Genomic DNA, 27,453 nt, shown 5'->3' with positions numbered 1-27,453 from the left:
CCCTTCTAGTTTTGTCACTCCCCACGTAGTCTAGATGCGTGTCCAAGGTAGCATTCCAATCCCCCACTAAAAGTAAGGGACGAGACGTTCCCAGGAATACTTCTAGACGTCGAAAGAAGTCTCACCGACCTGTTAAAGGAGGCACATAAACTGCCAGCAACCGAAAAGCGCCTCCATCGCTGCCGTCCACATCTAGGACAACCAGTCTACCCTCCGGGTCCGTAAATATCGTCTTTACTTGGAGATCCAGACTCTTGCGAAAAAGAACCGCCGTGCCACTACCGCCCATCCTCGGCAGACAGGGAGAAAAATAAATGTTAAACTGTCCGCCAAACATGGACTTTAGGGCCCGCGGTTCATGGAGTCTGGTCTCACTAATGGCTATGATATCCAAATTGTGTTACTTGATGTCATTTAAGAGGTACCCTTGTTTCCAAGGGGACCCTAAGCCACGCACATTCACACAACCAATCTTCACCATGATTCTATTTATACGTGTGCTTTAAAGCACAAAACAAAAGAACAGAGTGTTACTTGCCGTTAGAAAGTTTTGTTTCCTCCTTGGATTTTTCACCAAGGAGGCTATTGTACAATTTCTTGCACAAATATTTCTGGAATCCCCCTACCGAGTTGGGGTAGAGGGATTTTATTGTGTTGTGTAATGCTGGTGTTACATGAATAATTTTAATGTGTTTTGGCGGTGTTGTACGTGGGTGGTTGTTGGTTTTGATATCGTTATTTGTGATGTTTGTTTTAGAGTTGATGTAATTCATCAACTCTGTGTTTGTACTGTCTATTGCTGTTAGCATTGTTTTTTTTATATTACTATTGGTGTTAGTAGTATTTTCGGGAGATGTGAATCTCCCTGCTTTGTTTGTGTTTGCATTTTGTTTTGTTTTCTTCTTACTGCGCTTCCTCTTTCCTTTCGTAGCTATTTTCCACTCCTCCCCACTCTCTTCATCGGATGATGGGAGATCTGAGGAGTCAGAAAGAGGTAACGGCAAATTTTGTGCATCTGTGTGTGTTTCTGTGAATGTTTGTGTTGCTGTTTTTATTGATGTTGGCTCCTTGTTATTTATGTGTGGTGTATGTGATATGGGGGAGGGAGAGGCAGTCTTGGAATTTTCTTTTTTTTCTTCTGTTTTTGCAGTTTCTGTTGTATTTTCTGTTGTGGTTATTGCTGATATTTCTGTTGTTGTTTTTTGCGTTGCTGGTGGTGTTGGTAATAAGGTTTTTCTGTTGGGGGTATTTGGTAGTTGCTTCTGTTGTTGTTGTTGTTGTTGTTGTTGTTGTTGTTGTTGTTTTTGTTTAGCGGCCAGAGGGCAGTCCTTTTTCAGATGTGCTTCGCTGTTGCATAGGTAACAGCGAGGTCGCCTGCCCTCTACCACCACATACAGCTTGTGGTCCTCTGCCAATCTAATGTTTGGAGGAATTTTCTGTGAAGCCTCCTCCGTGATGTGGAGAAGGATTTCCAGATTTTTCCCTCCCCAGTTCTTTTCCTCTCCGACCGTAATCTCCAAAATATTTGCCTCCTCCATTTCCAGGCACACGGCCGATATCAGCCATTGGGTGTCCACCTCCGATGGCACATTTTTTATCATAACTTTGGTCACTCTCTGTCCTAGATAACTCGGTATCATTACCAAGTCATCTGTGCGGAGAGAGAGTGTCGAAAATTGTTTAGCTAAATTTTCATCCAGAAACCTTACTTGCACCGTTCCGAATTTCCTTCCCCAGGTGACATGATTCTGATAAGGCCAAATTTTTCTAAGACAAACTTCAATTTTATCTGTGCTAACATTTTCTACACGTCTGGTTTTTGTGTTTACCAGTTTATAAATGATGCACTTTTTGTTTTTCATTTCTATAATATCTTTTGGGATGTTAATTCTGACATCATCTCCTTCTTTCGTAAGAAGGGATTTTGTGTCTTTTATTTGTTTTTGTGTGAATGTCACTGTTGTTCTTTTTTCCTTTAGAGCATTTGCGAAATTTGTTTTTGTTGTGCTGGCGGACATGTTCTTCTGGATATTTTTGTTTATGTTGGTGTATGTACTGCCTGGTTCAAAGGTGGTGGTAGTGGCAGCAGAGTTTGTTGAACAGGTGATGGTGTCATTGCTGACGGCCGATAACTTTACTTCCTTGTTGTTGCTGTTGTTGTTGTTGTTGTTGTTGTTGTCGTTGTTGCTGTTGTTGTTGTTGTTGTTGTTGTCGTTGGTGGTGATGATGGCGTCAGCAGCAGTGGTGCTTACGTCAGAGACATTTGTGACGGTTTTCACGCATGGTTTTGTAACCTTGGTTACAGTTTTGTTTTTGTTGTTGGTGTTGGTGGTGTTGGTGGTGGTGGTGGTGGTGAGAGGGCTGTTAGTAGCTGTACTCACAGTCTTTGTGACGTTTATAGCAACTGCGTTCCTGTCACTGCATGCGCACGCGCTATTCTGTTCTTTTTTCTCTTCTGGCATCTGAAGCCTCGGGAAATGCTTGTCAAAAGAACAAGACAAGCGTTCCAAAATTATGTTTCTCGACATTTTTCAAATGTCAAGAAGGAAATTTTTGTATTTTGCTAGGGCCGAAACTGCCCCTGGGGGTCAATTCCTGCCCTTGAAAATACACACAAATGAAGCCTAGGTGCTTCGCAACAAAATTATTAAAAAATTCCAACAAAATGTGGACAGTAAAAGGTCAAATAAACGTTTACCTTCGCAGCCGATGTGACAGCACGTCCGTGAGAAGAGATAGATAGATAGATAGATAGATAGATAGATAGATAGATAGGTTTCTTTATTAGCCACACAGGGCTCAACACAGAGGGGACAAAATACAAATGTAGAGTTTTTCTTTTCGAGGGGGTCGAAAACAAAGCAGAAAAAAAAACAAAAGTGAGGACAACGATGAAAAAAAAAAAAAAAAAAAAAAACATCGCAAAACGTTTGGGGTATTTACAAAAAATACGAAATAATACAAAAAATTCCCAATAAATGGGGAGGTTATCCGTGGAAAGAAAAACCTACGAAAAGACCACGGTAACCTCGGTCTTTAGCGTCACAGTTTGTTAAATAAAATTTCTCTGTTTACAAAATTTTAAAACGTTTTATAGAATCATGGTCAAGGTGGCTTCGTCATTTATACGTGCCATTCTTGCTACATGTATCCATCTTTTTTCGAAACATTTGCTAGACAACACTTGCCTCTCTACTCTCACCTTCCTTTTCAAGTGATACTTGAAAAAGTTGATGAGAGATTGACCAGAGATGAGAGTATTTGTCTCTAATCCTTTCAGACGCGTCCACCAGATGCATTCTTTGGCCATAGCCACAAGTACGATAAATACAGCTCTTCCTTCCCGTTTAAAGGAAGGAGGCGTGACGATATTGACGATAGACTCGGTTGATAAACCGACTCGTCCCACACGCGACAGCAGTCGTTCGACATAAGCCCACAGCTCCGAAATGGTTGGACACTGCACGAGTGCGTGCAGAACGGTTTCATCGCTCTGACCGCATCTCGGGCAGGTCGGCCCCACATTTCGCGAGCCGTGTCTATAGAGGTTATCCCGAACGGGTAGCGCCTCTCGGTAACACTGCCAGGCCAGGGATCTCTGGAAGTTGTCCATAGGTCCCGGCCCGAAAGTCGTCCTGAACAGGCGGGTCAGGTATTCCTCGTCGACGCCCAGGTTCGCCCCGAGATCGTCGTCGTACCTGCCCTCCACTAATCCCCTATAGAATGACTTCGTTGTGATGCAGCCGCTCAAGGTCGACCCGGGACGGCAAAGTTGTTGCAGAGCAACGCGACACTCACGGTGCCATTCGCCATTCCTCGGCCTCTTTTTGATCCACGACTGCAGCTCGGTCATGGAGACGAGCTGCGGGAAAGCGCGTCACACAAACGGCGACCACACCTGCTCACCGTCGTCTACGTAGAGCCGGAGATGTCGCAGTCTCAGCGCATGTCTCCGCATCATCAACCACGGCATGCCCAGCCCTCCTTTCAGCGGGTGTTGGCAACAAACGGATCGTCTCACCATCGGAACGCTTCCTTTCCACAAAAAGCGGAAGAGGATGCGCTCCATTTCGGTGATGGCGCGATCGGGACAAGGCACGACGGTCAGGCGGTATTCGATGACGGACGCGATGTACGCGTTCGCCACCTCCGCCCGACCTTTTAGGGACAGCTTCCTCTCGGACCATTGCCGGCAGAGAGTGGCCACCCTACTCGTTATCTCGTCCCAGTTCTTCTCCGTTTGCAGGTCCGGACCGAACCAGACTCCGAGCAACTTGACCGGACCGTCCGTCCAGCGTCCCACTACTGAGGCGCTGCCGGACGGTATGGGCTTGCTTCTCCAGGTGCCGAGCAGCAAACCCACCGACTTATCCCGGTTGATTTTCGCTCCCGTCACCGCTTCGTAGTCTTTCAGCGTCTCGCCGACAAGCTCGATGTGCTCGTGGCTAGACGCTATGACGGTGACGTCGTCCGCGTATGCCGACACGCTCGTCCCGCACCCCAGTTCTCGCGGGATGCCCCTCAGCGTCGCCAGCTTCCGCAGTAGTGGCTCGAGAGTCAATACGTACAGGAGCGGCGACAGGGGGCATCCCTGACGAACCGAACGTGCAATGTCGAAGGGTCCCGATAGACGTCCATTGACGCGAACAACCGAACGGATGCCTGTGTACAAGGCAGCCATCCAGCCGCGGAAAACGGGACCGAAGCCGGCCGCTTCGAGGACGGCCTCCAAGTATCGATGGTTTACCCTATCGAAAGCTTTCGATTGATCCAAATTGATCAGGGCCCCACCCATGCCAGGTTCCTTAACTACCCTCTCTATGATGTAGCGCATCAGATGGAGGTTGTCATGGATGCTCCGGCCCGGCACGGCGCACGTCTGCTCCGTGCCGACCAGTTTCTCGATGACAAGCGCCAACCGCTTGGCTAACACCTTGGCCAAAATTTTCATGTCTGCATTGAGCAGAGTGATGGGCCTAAAGTTATCTATGGCGTCCCCCTTGTTTGGATCTTTCTTCAGCAGCGTTACCGCTCCTCGGCTCACAAAACCGGGAATGCTCCCGTTCTGCTGCCAGTTGCAGTACACGACCGCCAAGACTTCTCCAAACAAGTCTGGCATACAGTTGTAAAGCTCGTAGGGCAGACCATCCAAACCCGGAGATTTGTCCGTCGAGCAACCCGCCATCGCGTCCCTCACCTCCTCCGCCGTGATGACTCCTTCGCAGCACTCCGCCTCTCTTGCCGAGAGTCGTGGCAAGCTGTGCAGGTAGGCACTAAAGTCCACCCTGCCTTCTCGCTCGCCACTCCTCCCGAACAGTCGGGCAAAATGCCGCTGAAACGCCTCGCACATCTTGCTCGGCTCGAGCAATTCGCGCCCCTGTTCGTCTACCAGAGACCGGATGGTGGCTCTGTTACCCCGCTGCGCCTCCGCCACCCGGGCCTCTCGTGCGGCTCCAACACCTTCATTCCTCAGAGCACGCATCCTTGCCCTGACAGCACACCCTTCGTGTTTAGCATTGAAGTGTTGGTCGAGGGCCAACCTCGCCGCTAAAACGTCGGATGCGATGCCACTTCGCAATGCCTCTTCTAACTTTATCACTAACTCCCCCTCTTCTCTGTTCCTCTCTACAGCTAGTGCCCTGCTATACCTTATTGCTTCCGCCCTCACTGCTCTCTTGAGGGTAAACCACCATTTGTTGTTGACGATGGCTCCCGTCAAAGCCCTCTTTACTAACGTGCTAATCCGGTCTCTGAAAACCTGTCTCGACGGGAAAGACGCGTTTAGTTTCCAGTAACCGGGACCCTGCCTATGTGCCTTATCTAAGTCTAGCGTACACGTCACAAGTTTGTGATCCGTGTAGCTGACTATGTGGAACTGTGGACATCCTAAACTATCTCTATCTCTTGTCCTACACACTATCCTATCTAGATACGATCTCGACGACCCAATGCGGTTGCTCCAAGTCCACGTTGGCACATTTGGGTGGTCGAGTCGGTACCTGTCAGACAACTGGAAGCGTCTGAGCAGGTCTATGAGGCCTTTGCATCCCCTTCTAGTTTTGTCAGTCCCCACGTAGTCTAGATGCGTGTCCAAGGTAGCATTCCAATCCCCCACTAAAAGTAAGGGACAAGACGTTCCCAGGAATACTTCTAGACGTCGAAAGAAGTCTGACCGACCTGTTAAAGGAGGCACATAAACTGCCAGCAACCGAAAAGCGCCTCCATCGCTGCCGTCCACATCTAGGACAACCAGTCTACCCTCCGGGTCCGTAAATATCGTCTTTACTTGGAGATCCAGACTCTTGCGAAAAAGAACCGCCGTGCCACTACCGCCCATCCTCGGCAGACAGGGAGAAAAATAAATGTTAAACTGTCCGCCAAACATGGACTTTAGGGCCCGCGGTTCATGGAGTCTGGTCTCACTAATGGCTATGATATCCAAATTGTGTGACTTGATGTCATTTAAGAGGTACCCTTGTTTCCAAGGGGACCCTAAGCCACGCACATTCACACAACCAATCTTCACCATGATTCTATTTATACGTGTGCTTTAAAGCACAAAACAAAAGAACAGAGTGTTACTTGCCGTTAGAAAGTTTTGTTTCCTCCTTGGATTTTTCACCAAGGAGGCTATTGTACAATTTCTTGCACAAATATTTCTGGAATCCCCCTACCGAGTTGGGGTAGAGGGATTTTATTGTGTTGTGTAATGCTGGTGCTACATGAATATGTTTAATGTGTTTTGGCGGTGTTGTACGTGGGTGGTTGTTGGTTTTGATATCCTTATTTGTGATGTTTGTTTTAGAGTTGATGTAATTCATCAACTCTGTGTTTGTACTGTCTATTGCTGTTAGCATTGTTTTTTTTATATTACTATTGGTGTTAGTAGTATTTTCGGGAGATGTGAATCTCCCTGCTTTGTTTGTGCTTGCATTTTGTTTTGTTTTCTTCTTACTGCGCTTCCTCTTTCCTTTCGTAGCTATTTTCCACTCCTCCCCACTCTCTTCATCGGATGATGGGAGATCTGAGGAGTCAGAAAGAGGTAACGGCAAATTTTGTGCGTCTGTGTGTGTTTCTGTGAATGTTTGTGTTGCTGTTTTTATTGATGTTGGCTGCTTGTTATTTATGTGTGGTGTATGTGATATGGGGGAGGGAGAGGCAGTCTTGGAATTTTCTTTTTTTTCTTCTGTTTTTGCAGTTTCTGTTGTCTGTTCTGTTGTGGTTATTGCTGATATTTCTGTTGTTGTTTTTTGCGTTGCTGGTGGTGTTGGTAGTAAGGTTTTTCTGTTGGGGGTATTTGGTAGTTGCTTCTGTTGTTGTTGTTGTTGTTGTTGTTGTTGTTGTTGTTGTTGTTGTTGTTTTTGTTTAGCGGCCAGAGGGCAGTCCTTTTTCAGATGTGCTTCGCTGTTGCATAGGTAACAGCGAGGTCGCCTGCCCTCTACCACCACATACAGCTTGTGGTCCTCTGCCAATCTAATGTTTGGAGGAATTTTCTGTGAAGCCTCCTCCGTGATGTGGAGAAGGATTTCCAGATTTTTCCCTCCCCAGTTCTTTTCCTCTCCGACCGTAATCTCCAAAATATTTGCCTCCTCCATTTCCAGGCACACGGCCGATATCAGCCATTGGGTGTCCACCTCCGATGGCACATTTTTTATCATAACTTTGGTCACTCTCTGTCCTAGATAACTCGGTATCATTACCAAGTCATCTGTGCGGAGAGAGAGTGTCGAAAATTGTTTAGCTAAATTTTCATCCAGAAACCTTACTTGCACCGTTCCGAATTTCCTTCCCCAGGTGACATGATTCTGATAAGGCCAAATTTTTCTAAGACAAACTTCAATTTTATCTGTGCTAACATTTTCTACACGTCTGGTTTTTGTGTTTACCAGTTTATAAATGATGCACTTTTTGTTTTTCATTTCTATAATATCTTTTGGGATGTTAATTCTGACATCATCTCCTTCTTTCGTAAGAAGGGATTTTGTGTCTTTTATTTGTTTTTGTGTGAATGTCACTGTTGTTCTTTTTTCCTTTAGAGCATTTGCGAAATTTGTTTTTGTTGTGCTGGCGGACATGTTCTTCTGGATATTTTTGTTTATGTTGGTGTATGTACTGCCTGGTTCAAAGGTGGTGGTAGTGGCAGCAGAGTTTGTTGAACAGGTGATGGTGTCATTGCTGACGGCCGATAACTTTACTTCCTTGTTGTTGCTGTTGTTGTTGTTGTTGTTGTTGTTGTTGTCGTTGTTGCTGTTGTTGTTGTTGTTGTCGTTGGTGGTGGTGATGATGGCGTCAGCAGCAGTGGTGCTTACGTCAGAGACATTTGTGACGGTTTTCACGCATGGTTTTGTAACCTTGGTTACAGTTTTGTTTTTGTTGTTGGTGTTGGTGGTGGTGGTGGTGGTGGTGGTGGTGAGAGGGCTGTTAGTAGCTGTACTCACAGTCTTTGTGACGTTTATAGCAACTGCGTTCGTGTCACTGCATGAGCACGCGCTATTCTGTTCTTTTTTCTCTTCTGGCATCTGAAGCCTCGGGAAATGCTTGTCAAAAGAACAAGACAAGCGTTCCAAAATTATGTTTCTCGACATTTTTCAAATGTCAAGAAGGAAATTTTTGTATTTTGCTAGGGCCGAAACTGCCCCTGGGGGTCAATTCCTGCCCTTGAAAATACACACAAATGAAGCCTAGGTGCTTCGCAATAAAATTATTTAAAAATCCCAACAAAATGTGGACAGTAAATGGTCAAATAAACGTTTACCTTCGCAGCCGATGTGACAGCACGTCCGTGAGAAGAGATAGATAGAGAGATAGATAGATAGATAGATAGATAGATAAATAGATAGATAGATAGATAGATAGATAGATAGATAGATAGATAGATAGATAGATAGAGAGATAGATAGATAGGCAGGCATAAAGGCGGACAGACAGATAGATAGCTAGATAGATAGATAGATGAATAGGTAGAGAGAAGGAGAGAGAGAAGAGAGATCCTCTTTCCTATTCACCATTCATTTATTAACATAGTCATTTACCATTACATTGAAAAGAGTTTAAGGATGGTGACTCCTTCAAAAAAAAAAAGGTGTGGTGTTGTCATCACTGAAATACTTTTTGTTTTCTTTCTCTCCACCCTTTTCTTCTCTTCTTTCCCTTCTTTCTTTTCTCTTTTCCCTCCTTTTTTCCCCTCTTTCCTTCTTTTCCCTCTTCTTTCTTTTTCTCCCCTTTGAGTTATATTTAGAATACAAAATGTAGCGTCTCCGGTTCTCTTTCAAGCGTTCAATTTCGGAGAGAATTTTTTGATGAAGTATAGTTCCGAACATTTGTAGAGATGAGCCACATTTGGAATAAAAAAATGCAAATTCTCCGCTTTACCCTCAAACAATTAATTTTAGAGAGAATCCCTTGATGAAGTGAGTGTGTGTGTGTGTGTGTGTTTGAGAATATGTCCATGTTTATACTGTGTAACTTCGATGTTTTGCATTGAAAAACAAAATCACTCTCCTTTGAATTTCATGCTTTTGCATTAGGACACATTACTATAACACTTACAAACTAGAAAAACACGCAAAGCTCAGAACATCTCAATGCAACATATATACACCTAAATATTTACAGAGATAAGCAATATGTTTCCTATATTTTGGGGAGAATTTTCTGATGAATTGTAGTTCCATCACTGTTTGGTATTGCGGATCGTCCCGTGCATATTTGTAAAAGAGAACGTTTTTTAAATTTCCGTCGCTGCATATTTCCAGATGCTTACTCAATAGAATCGTGCGCAATTTCTCTTGTCGGATATGTTACCTGTGGATTCTTGCACGTTGGCAGAGGGGTTTATTTGTTTCGCCAATGTAATTTTCTTTGCAGTTTAGGCAAGTAATGCAGTATATGAGGATTTTGTTTTGCAGTTCGTATCTGCAAAACGCGAAACCTCATGTACTGCATTACATGCACAGACTGTAAAGAAAATTACATTGGCAAACAAATAATTCCCTCTGCCAACGTGTTTTCCAATGCAAACCATCGACGTTACACAGTATAAACATGGACATGTTCCCAAACACACACGCACACACACACACACACACTCACAAACACGCGCGCGCGCACTAACGCACACGCAGTCACTTCACGGGATTGTCTCCAAAACTGAATGTAAAAAGAACTAAAACGGGAAAAGGTAAAAGTGAAGAAAAGGAGAGAAAGAAAGCAAAAAGACCTCACCTGTTTTTTTTTTGAACAGGTCACCATCCTTAAACCCATTCCAATACAATGTAATTTACAATGTAAATTACTAAATGAATAAATGAATGGTGAATAGGAAGGGAGATTCCCCCTTGTCTCTCTCTCTCTCTCTACCTATCTATCAATCTATCTATCTATCTGTCTGACTGTCTATTTATCTATCTATCTATCTATCTATCTATCTATCTATCTATCTATCTATCTCTCTATCTATCTATCTATCTATCTATCTGTCTGTCTGTCTGTCTGTATGTCTGTCTCCATTGTCATGGAACTTCACTCCCCAAAACAAAAAACAATGTTCTCCTCTTCTAAACAACTCCCCCGCAAAAAATATATGTTTTATATAAATGAACAGGTTGTTTGCACATTCACAACATCCTATTTGGCAAGTTCGAGAAACGAACGAAAGCGCTAATAATGATGAAGAAATAGAAGGATTTTTCCGAAAATTCTGACGACCATTTTTGTCAATACTCAATCTCTGTACATCACACTTAGTACATTATACATACATACATATACATACATACATACATACTTACATACACACATACACACACACACATACATACATACATACATACATACATACATACATACATGCATACATACATACAAAAATACATATATATATATATATATATATGCACACACAAAATTGCAGCAAATTTATTTGAAATTGGTGGTGGGAATGATTGACGCTGAAATTGAGGTGAATTGGAAATTATAATCATGCCAAACCCAAAATTCTATATAGGCAGCCGATTATGACAGTTTAGTACATTCACTTGATAGTAATTAATTCACACTCACAATGTCAATAATTCTCCTCTAGGATTATATTTTAGTGTATCATAGCCTCGAAATCGACCACTACTAACAAGGTTAATATATCAAATTGAAGTACAGGATTAAAGAAAATCTTAAAGTTAGTAGTTCATGTGAATGATTGTTTGTTTGTTTTCTGTGTGAACGCGTTTCTTGGTGTGTTCAGAGAAAGTTGAGATCTAGTTGTGTTGAAACCATATTAATTATTCTTTTCTACTCAAGGTACAAGGCCCGAAATTTTGGGTGAGGGGCCAGTCGATTAGATCAATCGCAGTACGCAACTGGTAGTTAATTTATCGACCCCGAAAGGATTAAAGGCAAAGAAGACCCTGGGTGGAATTTGCACTCATATGTAAAGACAGATGAAATACCGCTAAGAATTTCATCCGGCGTGCTAACGTTTCTGCCGCCTTAACCATATTAATTATTGAAAATTGCCAAAATGTTTGGTGCGTCGAACGAAAAGGTTTGCAGCAATTCTTCCGTGTGTTTACATTCCAAATTCAAATCGCCGTTCCTCCTTTTGGGTTTCATATAACCTCGTCCTATTATTGCCGGGTTTCTTTTAATTCGTACGTTCTGGCGGTGTCAGCGCTAATTTATAAAGACATCAAGTAGTAAATAACAACATCAATATGCAAAACTTGTCGAAAATGTTTTTAAATTAAATGCGTCGGAAATGCTTCTAGATTAAATGCGTAAAAAATAAGTCAAAAACGAAATTTGGAATACGATAAATTAGCTAAGACAATCATGATAACTATTGAAACTGTCTTCCAGCCGATCATTGTCACCCTACCCACGGCAAAATTACGCAAAGAAGGTCAACCACTTAAGAATAACCAGAATTAATGTAATTAATTTCAAATATTATACACATGGAAAATTAATTCTTCTGTATATCATTACATATGCAAAACAAAAACATGAGTAATTATAAGATATTTTAATTTATCGAAACAATTTACAAGATTATCTCGACTATGCGTTCGGTTTCCACAGAGAATAATATAATGATTATGTTTAATAAGTAAATTTTAACATGGTCATCTAAGTAGAGTAAAGTGACGCTGAAGTTAAATGACACACTCATACAGATATGCTTTTATGTATGTATGTCTCTTTGTGTGTACATATATGGAGGTACGTATTACCAAGATAACAATCTACACAAAAGCCATTCCTTTGCAAGTAACACACTTATTTCATTAATTCTCATTAATTTACACATGTGACGTCGACGCATGTCTACAAAATTTTCTTATAGTACAAAGATAAAACTGCTGAGTAAAATAATTCAATGAATTAATAACCAAGATTGTTTTAAATCGTTCTGCACGGTTTACTAAAACATCTATAAAATATATTCTCCGTTGTAAATTCGAGATTACGCAAATGGGATGACGAATGGAACTATTTTTCGGATGATATCAGTATATGGAAATCATTATATAATTATATATATCAATACGGCGTCTCATAACTGGCCAAAACAATTTATGAAAATGAAATAGTTTACAAATGTAGTAATAGCGAAAATATATGCATTTAGGCTGTTGTGTATCACCAGTCAAGAATGAATTAAAAATAACGACAAAACAACAACGGCTAGGAATTCCTCTAGAATAATTTTAATCTCTCGTGGTCCGAGAAAAACAGTTCTGCAATTTCTTGCCGAACGATCTTTACAGGTGAATTTCATATATTGGCCGAGTGGTTGTGCTGTACATTAGCACATTTTCTCTATCAGCAAGATGTTGACAGAACATGTGCACAGTTCACGCACTTCAGGTGTCGAAGTGATTCAAAAGTAATGCGAAGAAAAATGTTTTGCTCAAGAACGCAACGCACTACTTGCTCCAGGAATTGCAGCCACCGTCTCAAGATCGTAAGTGTAACACCCTAAGAACTGGTCCATGTGGGCTCACTCACTTTACAATACTGTTGATTACTCTAAGAGAGGATTCATTTATTTATGTGACGTGAGTGAAATTAACTAAATACTGGCATTCGTTTACCGTAAAGCTTTTAATGCATAGATGTAATTTGTAGCTTATCACAACGCATAGCATGTCAGCTCAATGAAACACAGAAATGAAATTACTCCAAACATCGCAGTAAAAACATCATTAAAAAACACTTAGTAATATTAGCTATAAATAAAAGTTCATTCCAGACAATTGAAGGTATATTCAAGAGTTTCTTCTGTAATTTAAATAACGAGTGAAACAACTGAGGATAGGATTGGTATTTCTATATATTCAAGAAGAAAATATATAAACAATGGCAGTATTTTTCGACTATTTACGTTTGTAATTAAATGCATTTAGAACTTCACATGCTGAGTAATTTAGCTTAATTTACAGAACAAATCCTTATTTGTTTGATACAGCGAGTATAATATATTATAACATCAATGATATAGGTAAATAAGAAAGCGATTTGATTTATGTAATGGACCGAACAGCCAAGTCCGATCCAAAGAGTTATACTGTTATGCATATATATAAGTGTGTGTTGGATTCTTAGAACTTCCATAACGAGAAAACGGGGAAACATTATGACCCTCTGTAGGACATTTGTACTTAACCATTTAGACTACTGTTCCGAACTATGGTTACCGCATCCCTTGTTTATGTAGACGTATATACATCATACATGCATATCCAAATACACACACACAAACATACACATACATACATACATACGTCCATATATATACAAACATATATATATATATATATATATATATGTATATATATATATATATATATATATATATATATATATATATATATATATAAACAATTGCAGCGTGGAAGGTGTTTATAAGCCATTTAAAATAACACACAAAATCCGTTAGATTCACTTCAACATTTAAATTTAATTTGTCAAAATATTTTCTTCGCTTTGAGACCGCGACATGTTCACTTACAAAATTCTGTGCTGAATTTTGTCAGTGAACAGGGCGCGGTCTCAAAGCGAAGAAAATATTTTGACAAATTAAATTTAAATGTTGAAGTGAATCTAACGGATTTTGTGTGTTATTTTAAATGGCTTATAAACACCTTCCACGCTGCAAATGTTTTCGTTCCAGCACACGATCTCAGATCAGGTCACTTGCTATGCAAGTGCATCTCCGTAATATATATATATATATATATATATATATATATATATATATCTTACTCCCGTTACCATATATCAATGGACGAAGGGATATCCAAAAGTGAGACAAACCCGTTGTAGTTCAGGCTTCCGCCGCTAGAAGCCACTTGATGCGACCCTCAAGAATAACAGTAAGGTCGTACTGCTACGTAGTGCGTGTTTGTTTTGCAGCGTTTCTTCTCTGCTGGTTGATTTTTTGGTGATGGCAGAAACGAGGGAATAGTGTGCATCCGTGCTCGCTTTAAGAATGGTCACTTGTCGCTTGAAGACTAATCACGGTCAGGATCACCATCGACATCCTAAACAAATGAAAAGATCATGAAATTCCATGAAATGACTTTGGAGGACTGTCCCCGATAAATTGAAAAACTTTTTTATATGACCCATGTATCCTGGAGCTCGGACAACGAATTCTGATGGAGTAATTGCAAATGAAGAGTAACATCAAAATTTGTGCCACGCTTGCTCGCGAAGATCAAAAGCAGCCACGGCTGATTGCGTGTCTTCAACTGAAACCACAGCTGGAAATTCATCCGGACATTTTTTCGAAGGTCATCACTGGTAACGAAAGCTGGTGCAACGGTAGTTGCAGATGCGGAAGAGGTGAAGAACAAATCGACAGAGGAATTAAAAGGCATCGCTTTGCAAGAGTCCCAGAACAGCTTCGAATATTGGAAAACGCGCCCTTCCTCACCTTCATTTGTCAAATACCCCTCTCTGGAATGTTGAAGATTCCTTCGTCCCCTCTCTGGAATGTGGAACTCAAATCACCCATTCTGGAATGTTGAAGATTCCTTTCTCCCTTTCACCTGTCAAAATCCCCCTCTCTGAAATGTTGCAGATTCCTTCCTCCCCTTCCTCCCCTTCATCTCTCAAATCCCCCTCTCTGGAATGTTGAAGATTCCTTCCGCCCCTTCCTCACCTTCACCTGTCAAATCCCCCTCTCTGGAATGTTGAAGATTCCTTCCTCCGCTTCCTCCCCTTCATCTCTCAAATCCCCCTCTCTGGATTATTGAATATTCCTTCCTCCCCTTCCTCCCCTTCATTTCTCAAATCCCCCTCTCTGGAATATTGAATATTCCTTTCTCCCCTTCCACCCCTTCCACCCCTTCACCTGTCGAATCCCCCTCTGTGAAATGTTGAAGATTCCTTCCTCCCCTTCACCTGTCAAATGCCCCTCTCTGAAATGTTGAAGATTCCTTCTTCCCCTTCCTACACTTCATCTCTCAACTCCCCCTCTGTGGAATGTTGATCTCAAATCTCCCCTCTGGAATGTTGTAGATTACTTCCTTCACTTCCCCCGTTTCATCTCTTAAATCCCCCTCTCTGGATTGTTAAAGATTCCTTCCTCCCCTTCTTCTCTCAAATCCCCATCTCTGGAATGTTGAAGATTCCTTCCTCCCCTTCATCTCTCAATTCCCGCTCTCTGGTATTTTGAACTCAAATCCCCCCTCTGGAATGTTGTAGATTCCTTCCTCCTTGTCCTCCCCTTCATCCTTCAACTCCCGCTTTCTTGAATGTTTAACTCATTCTACTTTGAAATCGGTAAAATAGTAAACATGTAAAACTTACTGAATAAAATGATATTGCAAAATATCTGCTACTTTTCGGTACCCTACTTCTATACAGTTAATGTATGTGTTACAGTAAGATATATTAGCGGGGTATTTTAGTAATTTTACATCGATTCTTACAAGATAGGAAATCCTTGTATTTTAAAATAGTTTTATTTTTGCTTTACTTACTTCTTTTTCCCAGTTTCTTGTTCGTATATGTGCAGCAATAATTAATGGCTACAAAACCTACATTTTGACTTAAATCTATAAAGTTTTTCTTTACTTCGTCAAAATTGTTGAAAGTTAATTTAGTACAGAAATTAATGGAATTAAATAACGTTTGGTACTTTCTAACACACTCTGATGAGAAAAGTAGTGGTGTTTGATGTAAATCAATTGCATTCAAATAGAAATGAAAAGTATGGTAATCTTATTCTATTTAATGTTTTATAATTTTATTATGTGTTAGAATACTCACTGTTTTAAGCGAATCATTAGCAACATATATCTTCTGAAAGGAACACCTTTTTGCGTTAAGCATTTCACGAATATATCTTAAACCGGAGCATAATTGCTGCATTGATAAACTCCTGTGTCTTTGCACAGACAACACAACTACCGCTTCGTGCATGCGACACCATCTTGCATTTTTGTGAAACTTTACTATTATGTAAATAGTTCATAAAGTGAGAGATGTGTGTTGATGTATCTGAAAGATGGTATATACTTACTGATCCCCTACGCCAACCGGAACCAAGCTCTTATATATTCTCATCTGTTGCTTTAATCTTGTGAGAAACACACGATGATTGTGCTCTGTACAGGTGCACATAACTGGTATTCTTTGACTTATTGTATCACTATAGGTTCTTTTTTTTGGCTATTACTATTGGAGATGGATCCATTCATCTCTCTCGGGCATATCGTTTCCAATGATTATATAATACATAATTAATGACAGACGTCGGTATTAATGTAATGTTCTCAGCCAGTTTTAAGGAATTTCGATTAAAATGTTCTGATAATAAATTATACTTTTCTCTCATCTTCATTTATTTTCATCAGCTGCTTCAGCATTTATTTCAGGCTCACTATATCAATCGATAGTCAACCCATGTAATTAGGAGTTTGGACAAAATGTAATAACATGCACAGATGAATCTTTGTTATGTTAGACAGTGAGTGATGCCTCCAGAAATATTATTTGTGTTGTTTCCTTTTCAGTAATATTTTCTACCACTTTCCAAACACCATCTTGTGAATTTCGGAGTATTTCTTAAGACACATCACTTTATAAATTTCAGGTCATCGAAGGTATTCCAAGTTGTTATGAAGCACAACATTTTAATAGTGTCGTTGACCTTATTATTTCGACTTACTGTAATCTGTTTATCCACATTTTTAGATGTATTTCAAATAGACATCTTTCCAAAATTGTTATGGTCTCGTCGTGTGTACATATCTTTGCAGGTACAGAAGATGGATAATTAGCTTGTATTACCCTCGCCCTACAGCTGTAAATGATAACACTTCGGCCATTCAAAGACAACTAGTACGCCAAAAACTACTTCTGCATAAGTGGGAGAAAGCTGAGCACAATCATATATAACATCTCCGCTGCTCCGCTTCTTATTGACTTAAAATTTGTCGAATCAAATTTGACATGTAAAGCTATAGATACTAATTCAGAGACATATGCTTATTGTTCTACCAGAGATAGAAGTAAAATTGTACGTTTAAAGTTGCATTTAGATCGTTCTGATATACACTAGTGAGGGCAAGACTAGGTCAGTAGCACTTTTGAATGACTGATTAGAGCATCCTGAAGGACGTTCTGAATGACATGCCTAACAAAACATTATCAGGCAAAATTTCAATAGTACGGCTCACGAAATTATTAACCATTGCTCATACAGCTGTACAGGGAAGTACAACTACTGTGTAATTTACGTTCCATATTCAAATTGATCATGTCGTAAATGAACATTGGAAGCTTCTTGGGTCTAGCTCTACACCTGGTTAATTCAAATTAGATACATTCACAATTTATTCAAGAGATTGAACACTTTTTGCGTCGTGTTCTTTTGTTCTTGTTTTTACGGGTAGTGGTCTCAAAGGTCTCTTCTACTAAATAAATCAAGGTCGGTTAGAATACGCTATCCAAACAAGTCGTAGTCTCTCTCATATCAGAGAATTTTTTTGAATCGTCTATTGCCGTGTGATTAATTACATTTACTTTCTAGGGACGTGTACACTTCAGATATTTATGCTTGGGAAGAATATTAAACCTGTAACACGCTTTCTAGTTTCTGTATTCGGGAATGACACCGAATGACCTGCTTAATCTTCGAGACTAGAATATAACGAAAACCATGTAATTGAATGTTGCGGCCTTCTACTCTTTCTATACGTAAATCTTGGAAAATAAGTTACAAAACTAATCAATGTTATGTTGGATGGTAATAGCAATCTAGAAGGTAAAACAAAATAGCAGGAAGCCTACAATATGTTGTCGATGCAACGTTTCCGTGCTTAGTGATAAATTTGAATGGTCTTCACTCGATGCAATTATACAAATTAGAAAACTAAAAAATGTCCATTTACTAAATTAGGAATATAATATACGTAAACTATAGTAGAGTAGGCAATAGGTAATATCAATAAAATTAGAAATAAAACCGAGGACATAACATTTTTAGAAAAATTGTCAATACACGATTACCGGCAAAAACACCAAAATCTTTGCTAACAAATTGGCTAAAATCTTGAAAATTTCATGTTTCAGATATATGGACCAAAACATTTCATTTTCTTCCCCAACACTTTTTCATATCCTTTCACAATAATCCTACCAGTTGTCGTTCCACATAATTGGTTTTCCACATATTTTGCAGTAGAAACCTAAGAGGAATTCGCTGTAAAAATCTGGCATATACACTAGGGACTTAGACGATTAGACTGTCGAAACATGTGGTTGGCTTCGCGTGCCAGTAGACACTGCATTTCCCATTTCCGTAGAAGTTATCGGATCCATACATTTCTCTGCTTCCGGTGGCGATAATTGCAACAGACCATGGAGTTAGGTGTAGCAATCTGTTTACCATCCGGAAAAGCTGTCTTTCCAGTCGAAGAAATAGCTGCTAGGAACAGAAAAGCACGAGTTAAGGCCAAGCAATGGATTACGTTCGAAGCGCGTCTCTACCACTAACTTTAGTTCTGAAGACACTGCCTTCGTGCTTTGCTCTGAAGAATTAGTCGACAGTGAATTTCACCGCGAATTTCTAATCTGTAACAATGCTTTCCTAAACGTTATTTGAAACGTTCTAACTTTCCCTTTATTCTAGATTTCTCTATTACTAATTCTATAACATACCTTATCGATTATGATTTAATTGCTTTTTGCAGTAAAACACATACTTTGTTGCTAACAGCTGCCTCTGTCAATGCCTAGAGCTTACTTGCAAGTGGTAAACTACCAGGTAAACTGAAGGAGGGAATACTATGCATTATTCATAGAGAAGGAAGCAGATGCTAAATGTTATAGACCTATCTTTGTGACCTCACATCAGCAACGTCATAGAATGAATTGTCCGAAGGAAACTACTTTCATTCCATGAATAGAATAACTTACTAAGTGACGTCCAGCATGGTTTTCAACCAGGTATGAGCTGCCAGAAATAGCTCATGCAATGCTATGAATGGCTTTGTGTTAAGGTAGCTTTTTAACAATTCAAATGTGTACGTGATATTTCGCGATTTTGCAAAAGCCTTTGATACATCGACTATGGGTACCTGCTACGTAATCGTGGCATAGTCAGAAAACGTGGAGAGTGGCTACATGACATTCTAAAAGACAGAAGTCGGGTAGTGGTGACCAAGATACCGCAAATATATTGGTGTCCAACAGGGTACGCACTTGGGGCAACTTCATACGCACACCCACCTAGATAGACTCACTTGCTAGCAATGCAGATGATACAAATGTCTCTTACAGTATAAAGAGCACTGGAGATGTTTGGCAACTTCAACAATAATTGGACGCAATATATAAGTGGCATTAAGACAGTAACGTGTAGCTGGACAATTCCAATCCCTCCGATACCAGTAGAAGCTGAAAGTAATGCAGATGTCATACACTGCCACAAGAGGAACTGCAATCCCTGAAACAAAATCAGTTCGTCACCTGGTTATTGATATATGTATTGATGCAATAAAATGCAAACGGCTGGCCGAATGGATCCTTATAGATTTAAGAACGAGATAACAAGAAACGATGATGGTCCGTTGGAGGACATTTTTCCTCAGCCGTTTAGATTGCTTCTCCCAACTATAGTCACCATACTATGTAAAATTAACGACGGAACTCGAAACAACCCAGCGACGCTAGCAGAAGGCGACTTAATGCAACATGACAGCTACTGATAGAGACTGAAAAAAATTAAAGCTCAAGTAGTGAAAGTGTAGCAGAGATAACGGTGGTACTCCATCGTGGCCGCAGCTCTGAAGCTGAAACTGGGGAAGAAAAATATCATCGCTCACTAGGAAAGATGGATTCTGCTTTCGATGACCAGGTACCTAACTAAGATGTCTGTCTAGTTCCGCTGTACATATTACAAATTTGTGGACTATGTAGCCAACCACAGTTGAATATGTACAACCTATGCATTCGGCATCTACTGCTCAACTTATCTGGATACTCTACTTACACATGATTTGGTATATTGATGGCGATTTTCAATGATAACTTCGCCGTATTGCAAAATCCTGCCGTTTATTTTCATGCACTGTAAACTATCTGAGTAGGGTGCCAGAATACTGAGTGTCCCTCAACAACTATCTAAGATGGTCTTCAACTCATACACAGTAAATACTGCGGAGTCTCTCGAGAAGACACTAGTCACTAGAAGAAATCTGACTACATGAACTTTGATTGTAGATACTTAATATTCTGAAGCTAAAGCCTTTGCTTCTGATCATGATTAGTGTGTGTATATATATATATATATATATATATATATATATAAAATATATATTTTTATAAAACAAGATTTTATAAGATATATAGTATCTGTTAACAGTCTTAGCAAAAACCTCACAAGTGAGATTTTGTATATATATATATATATATATATATATATATATATATATATATATATATATATATATATATATATATATATATATATATCAAAAGATAGAGCTCAAAATCGAGGCATTGAAGATAATTTATTGCAGCAACAATTATAATAGCAGAAACAACAACAATAAGCCAAACCTATGCACATTTCAATAGAGTATCCAGGATAAATAAACCACATTATAAAATGTCTCATAAAATATTATAACATATTATAACATATTACAAATTACAAATTATAAATTGCCGGATACTCCATCTCTTCAGGGTGGCATTATTGCCATCACCAACACTACTATTATTAGCAAAACACATATATCAAAGAGGGTGAAAGAATAATCGACGGTACGCAACCTACCATCGTTATTTTCTTTCATATATGTATACGTATGTAAATATATATATATGTTGATGTATATATACATATATTTATAGATGTGTATGTATATATGTCTACGTATGTATATGTGGTATGTATGTGCGCATATACACGTATATATATATATATATATATATATATATATATATATATATATATATATATATATATATATATATATATATATATATATATATATAGTAATGTTTTAACATATAATTACACCCAAACACATTACATACTAGTAATAAAACCATGACAACCGTCAAAAGTAGTATAGCTCATTTAATGTGAATAGTTTGGAAAGTTAGCTATAATATCTGTTTAAACTTACTTGCTGGCAAGTTCAGCTCGTCTCACGGTACGTTACATCTCTCACGGAACGTTACGTTCTTATGTAACAATTGGAAATATGTCTCTTAATTAAATACGTGGTGTAGGACATTTTTAGTTACCGAAGTTTCGTATGAAAGGTAATACCGAGAATTGACTAGAGTCATTAACATCCAAGAAATGCCGATGCTGCAAGAGAAACTATATATAATATCTCGTGAAGGTACGAAGAATGGCGAGAGCGACGAAATTTAGTCAAACACCCCTATTAGACATAAATGAAATCCCAGTGAATACGCACTGCCACTTTCTTAGAGAGTCTTTGTACTTCAAAATTATAAAACGTCAAACTCAAAAATTTAAACGATGGCAACCTGCGTTCCCACGTTGACAGAATGACATCATCAGTATTCAATTTTCAATTTCACTACGGGCAAAAAGGAAGGGAAAAAGAAGAATATTTAATCGAAGAGTTTTGTTAAACACGATGAAATTCCCCTCTCATTTTTTTCATCCTTTCAGGGCGTGATGTTAATAACTCACAAACATATTTCTCCTTATGCATTCTCAGTACTCAAACTGTAGCAGAATCAGAATACATTCTGCATATAAAAACATCCACGACACCCTTCGCTTCCGTAACTTGCCTACTAGATTGTTGTCAAGAATGTCTATTGAAGCTATTATTCACAATCTTGTAGAGATTGGTTAACGCTTACGCGACCACTACAACGATAAATGTGAAGGCTGTTTTGGAGAGGAGATTAAATGGAGATGAGATCTGAGTCCATCACTTTGTACCAGGATGAAGAAGGCAGTGTATAGATAGGAAACATCTGGAATCGCTAGCGTAAAAAAAAGATTCAAGACTTCTGCAGGAAATAAGTTACCGTTATTCTCACTGGAAAGGGGATCTACAGTCATCAGTGTACGCTGCATGCATATGCTGGCCACAAAGCTAAAATCAGGTATTCACACCAAATGCCGAAGTATATTCTCAAAGGAAATGTTATTTTTGCATGACAATTTACCTCAACATACGGGCACCAAAGCCGTTGAAACCATTGACAAACTGGGTTTCGATGTGATAGAACACCCTACATACATTCCAAATCTCACCCCTTCCGACTCTTACCGGTTTTGGCGGCTGAAACATCGTTTACGACGTTGCCGATTTGCTATCGAAGAAGAAGCGCAGAAATGGGTGACCAGCCATGAAACCATTTTCTACAATGAAATAAGTACATATGTGAATCGCTGGAAAATGTGTCGAAAAGCATGAATAGTGTGTGAAAAATTATCTGGTGTTCTGTTCGTTTTCGCGTTCTGAGTTCAAATTCCACCGTCAACTATTTTGCTTATCATCTTTGTCGGGACTGATAAAATAAGTATCAGTTGAGCACAGCACTAGGTCGATGTAAACGACTTACTCTCTTTCCCGAAATTGCTGGACTTGTGCCAAAATTTGAAAAGGGTGCTTATAAATTTTGACTTGCTCTTGTATATGCATGTGTGTGTGTATAGGTTTGTATGCATGCATAGATACACACACACACACACACACACACACAGACACACACATATATACACTCTTTAAACAAAGAATATATTACGTTATCTGAATGACCTCGCTTAGATGTTGCGTAAATATTATTAACGCAATTATTTATTTACTTAATGGATTATAGGAGATAAAACATGACCAACATTTATTGTGACGTTATGTGAACATAAATTAAGGTGTAAATTGTGAGTCTGCAGAATGACATAAAGTCTCATCATGCAGTTAGTTATGACCATTTATATCCTAATGTAAAATGTGTGCGTCTTCATACTTAGAGGACATGAACACGTGGTCCATATCTATTGTTCCAAATACATACAGGATTTATTAAGATGAACAATAATTCTCACCCTACGTATCCATAGTTCGTGTATAGTGTTTCGTCAAGGTAGTAAGCCTGAGAACTGTCTCATAAACTTCGTTAGAGCATCTTATGAAATAGATTGTATTAAATAGTCATGCTTCCATAGACATAATTTCTTCTTAAAATTTCTGAAATATTCGTGATAGTAAGGGTTTGGGTTATAATTCTGTTTCATTAATACATTAAAGTTTCTTAAAATGGATTTCGACACAATTATGATTTTAGATATTTCGCCGCACCGTTCAAAATTCAGACTTGGAAGTTACACTGTAACAAAAATATTGTCAATACAAAGAGGATTCAGCGCTCACTTTAACGATCTGTTCTAACTGACTCTTTCATAAGTGCTGAATCATTTAGAAGTGTTGCATAATAAAATATTTATGTTACAAGAAGAAATATTTGAAAACAACCTAGAGTTATTCTTGTCATCCTTAATTTGTTTTTAATATAGATTTTAAGAATACAATGTAAATACATGTAGCATAATTATCAGTTAAATCTCGGTTTATACTTAGTTTCTGTTGGTTATGTGTTCAGAGCGCATATATTGTTCCAGGAAGGGAAGGAAAAACATTTTGAAATATGAGTATCCCAATATTTGGCGTATAAATTGTAGCGATTTTACTTTAGATTTGAGTACCTTAGGAGAATTGATTTTAATGATATTCGTGTCAGAGTTCTAAAAACAAAAAAAAACAAAAAAATATGAATTGTTCCGGAAAATAACCTAAATATTATTTATACAAGGATAGTGTACTATATGTGATACAAGACATGAAATTAGATATTAGATATTTCAAAAGCGATATATTTGTCAAAGGATATATAATATAGAAGTCGCAGTTGCCATGAAAATATGTAATGTGTCTTATGATTAATTCTAGACAATAAAGTTTTCTTTGTCATTGATATAGTTCATGTTATAGACGTTTCTTTTGTAAATTAAAATATGATTTATAAAACGCACGCATACATACGTATGCATACATGCATGCATTCATACATACACGCATAATTAAATGTATGCTTGTATGTGTACTGAGTTGGTGTGCATATGTATGTATGTGTGTCTGTATATGTCTGTTTTTGTCTGTCTGTATGTCTGTATGAATGTATGTACGTACGTATGTATGTATGTATGTATATGTGCGTGTGCGCCTGTTTGCGTGTGTATGTGTAGATTAGGAAGTTGCGATATCTTCGGGAAATTCTTGGAGAAGGAAGACGAAGTGCTTCGAATGGATAGAAAGTGAACTGCCTGGATCATGTTGCAGAAATGATTCCATAATAGTTTTACTGCATGTAAGGCTGCATGAAACAGAATTTTATAACAGCAATACTATATTCTATCAAACCTTAGACAGAAATTTTCTGACTGTAATATACATATATGTGCGCGCGCACGCGCACGCACGCACACACATATACACACACTCACACACACATACACACTCACTCACACTCACTCAGGCACACACATACACACACACACACACACACACACACACACACACTCATCAGGTAATATGAAAAGGTTCCCGGACTAGTTCTGTTTGATAAAAGATAATATATTTACCTAAGTTTTAAAATCATCATATTCGAAATAGTCACCGGTTCCTACCACTTTTGGAATCTGGCATGGAAGTCGCTTTCTGTAAGCGAGACAAGGACAGTCTGTGAGTCACTCTGGTTTCCGACAACGATGTTAAAATGGCTCATAGTCTTCCAGGGACGTTCTTTCGGTTTGGGAGCACCCATGCCACTCGAAACATTGTGTACGACCCATTGTCTCGTTGCTGTAAGCTTGCTGCAGCATATTCGATGTCTATGTAGCAGACTTGCCAATTTTAACGCAAAATTTCACATTGTCTCTTTCTTCCTGTCCATTACAAAATCGCAAACTACTACCTACAAGTAATCCCCAAAACACAAATGTTACATCTCATAAAGGACACTGCTACCTGTAATTGAACATGCAACAGTGTGCTGCGATTTGTTGGCGTGCTACAGAACTAGTCCCGGAAATTTTTGATACATGTAGGTACACATATGCATATTTTATATGCATATATCTACAACACTTTCTTCATATTAGGTGCTGAATTTGGGGCATAGTAAACAGTACCAAATGCTGAATACAATCAATAGCATTTTTACTGATTGCATACGTAATAGATATTTTATAATTGGCATAGTATGTTTATATGTGTGTGAGTGCTAGTCCATGCGTGTATGTGTGTGTGTTTGTGTTTGTGTGTGGTGTGTGAGTGTGTCTGTGTGTGTGTGGGGGGGGGCGCTTATACATGAGTGTTTGTGCGAGTGTATGTATTTGCAAGTGTGCATGCGAATACATGAATGCATAATATTTTCTGTGGCTAAGAGGGTGAGCTGTCAGATTCGTTAGCATGATGGGCGAAACGTTTAACTGAATTTCGTCCGTTTTTATCTTTTGAGTTCCAATTCCGCCGTCGTCGACTTTGCCTTCAATCTTTTAGGTTTCATGAAAATAAGTACCAGTTTAAACCTGGGGTTGATGTAATCGACGTACCCCTCTACTAAAGTTGCTAGCCTTGTACCAAAATTTGAAACCAATATTTCAAGCGGCTAGAAATAACGAAATCACTGAAATTATAAAAAACATATCCTCGAAGATAATTACAAAGAAAAGAAATATGCAAAAAATATCATTATACAAATTGTTGATGTTGAAAGTGAGATAAATAGGAAAGAGTAATTGCTAATTCCAGCTACTTATAATGTACAATGAATTGCATGAAAGGGGTGGATAAAAAAAATTGAAAAAACTCAGGTATGAAGTTTAGAATGTTTGGTTAAAGTCGGTGATTGTAGCAAGTATATTAGAAAAGAAAGGTATACAAAGGCAGACATCACTGTGCCGGTAAATGAGTGAATTGGAATGATAAATGTAGACCTGCAATGACCGACATCTGGTATGAATTCGAGTTATAATCAGACTTGTGATATTATGATTTCAGGGTTTGATGGGGGAAAATGAAATCAGATAAGACTGCGGAGGACAGATACAAAAAACACAGTTACAAAAGCGATTCTGGAACTATGTAGTTCTAGAATTACTAAAAACTCTGTTGAGATAATTCAGAAATATCAGAAACTATCCAAATGGATGGAGACATTGTAGAATATTATATAATATTGCCAAGAGAATAAATGATGTTTGCATTGAAAATATGTAATGCTGACCTCGAGTAAATAGACATGTTTTATTTGAAAAGATATGCTGTCACCAAGACTAATGATGACAAAGGTACTAGGTAAATGATTGTGTAATGGATTATGTACAGTTGTAATAATAAGCCTTTCTACTATAGGCAAAAGGCCTGAAATTTTCTGGGAGGGCACCAGACGATTACAGCGACTCCAGTGCGTAACTGGTACATAATTTATCGACCCCGAAAGGATGTGAGGCAAATTCGACCCCGGCGGAACCTGAAGACAGACAGAATACCGCTAAGCGTTTCGCCCGGCGTGCTAACCATCCTGCCAGCTCGCCGCCTTTTACAATAATAATAACGAAAATAATAATACTAGATAATTGATCGTTTAATGTACAATGATAATAATATAAATAGTAATAACAACAACAACAAAAATAATGATAATAATAAGTTTTTGCTCTGTCAAAAACAAATTAAAAACAAAAAAGATTGTTACGACCACAAACCTAAAGGCATCGTCGACAATGGAAATGCAAAATCCTATCGGATTTCATGATTCAGTGCGACCAAGTGATAGAAACTAGGAAGCCGGACATAGTCTTAATTGAGAAATATACAAACTATGCTGGATCATAGATATAGCATGCCTTGCTGACAACAAGGTATGCAATAAGGA

The sequence above is a fragment of the Octopus bimaculoides genome, chromosome 8, assembly GCF_046866305.1.
Source record: "Octopus bimaculoides isolate indiv1 chromosome 8, ASM4686630v1, whole genome shotgun sequence".
Taxonomy (NCBI): domain Eukaryota; kingdom Metazoa; phylum Mollusca; class Cephalopoda; order Octopoda; family Octopodidae; genus Octopus; species Octopus bimaculoides.
The sequence above is the reverse complement of the archived record's forward strand: the minus strand, read 5'-3'. Positions refer to the sequence as shown.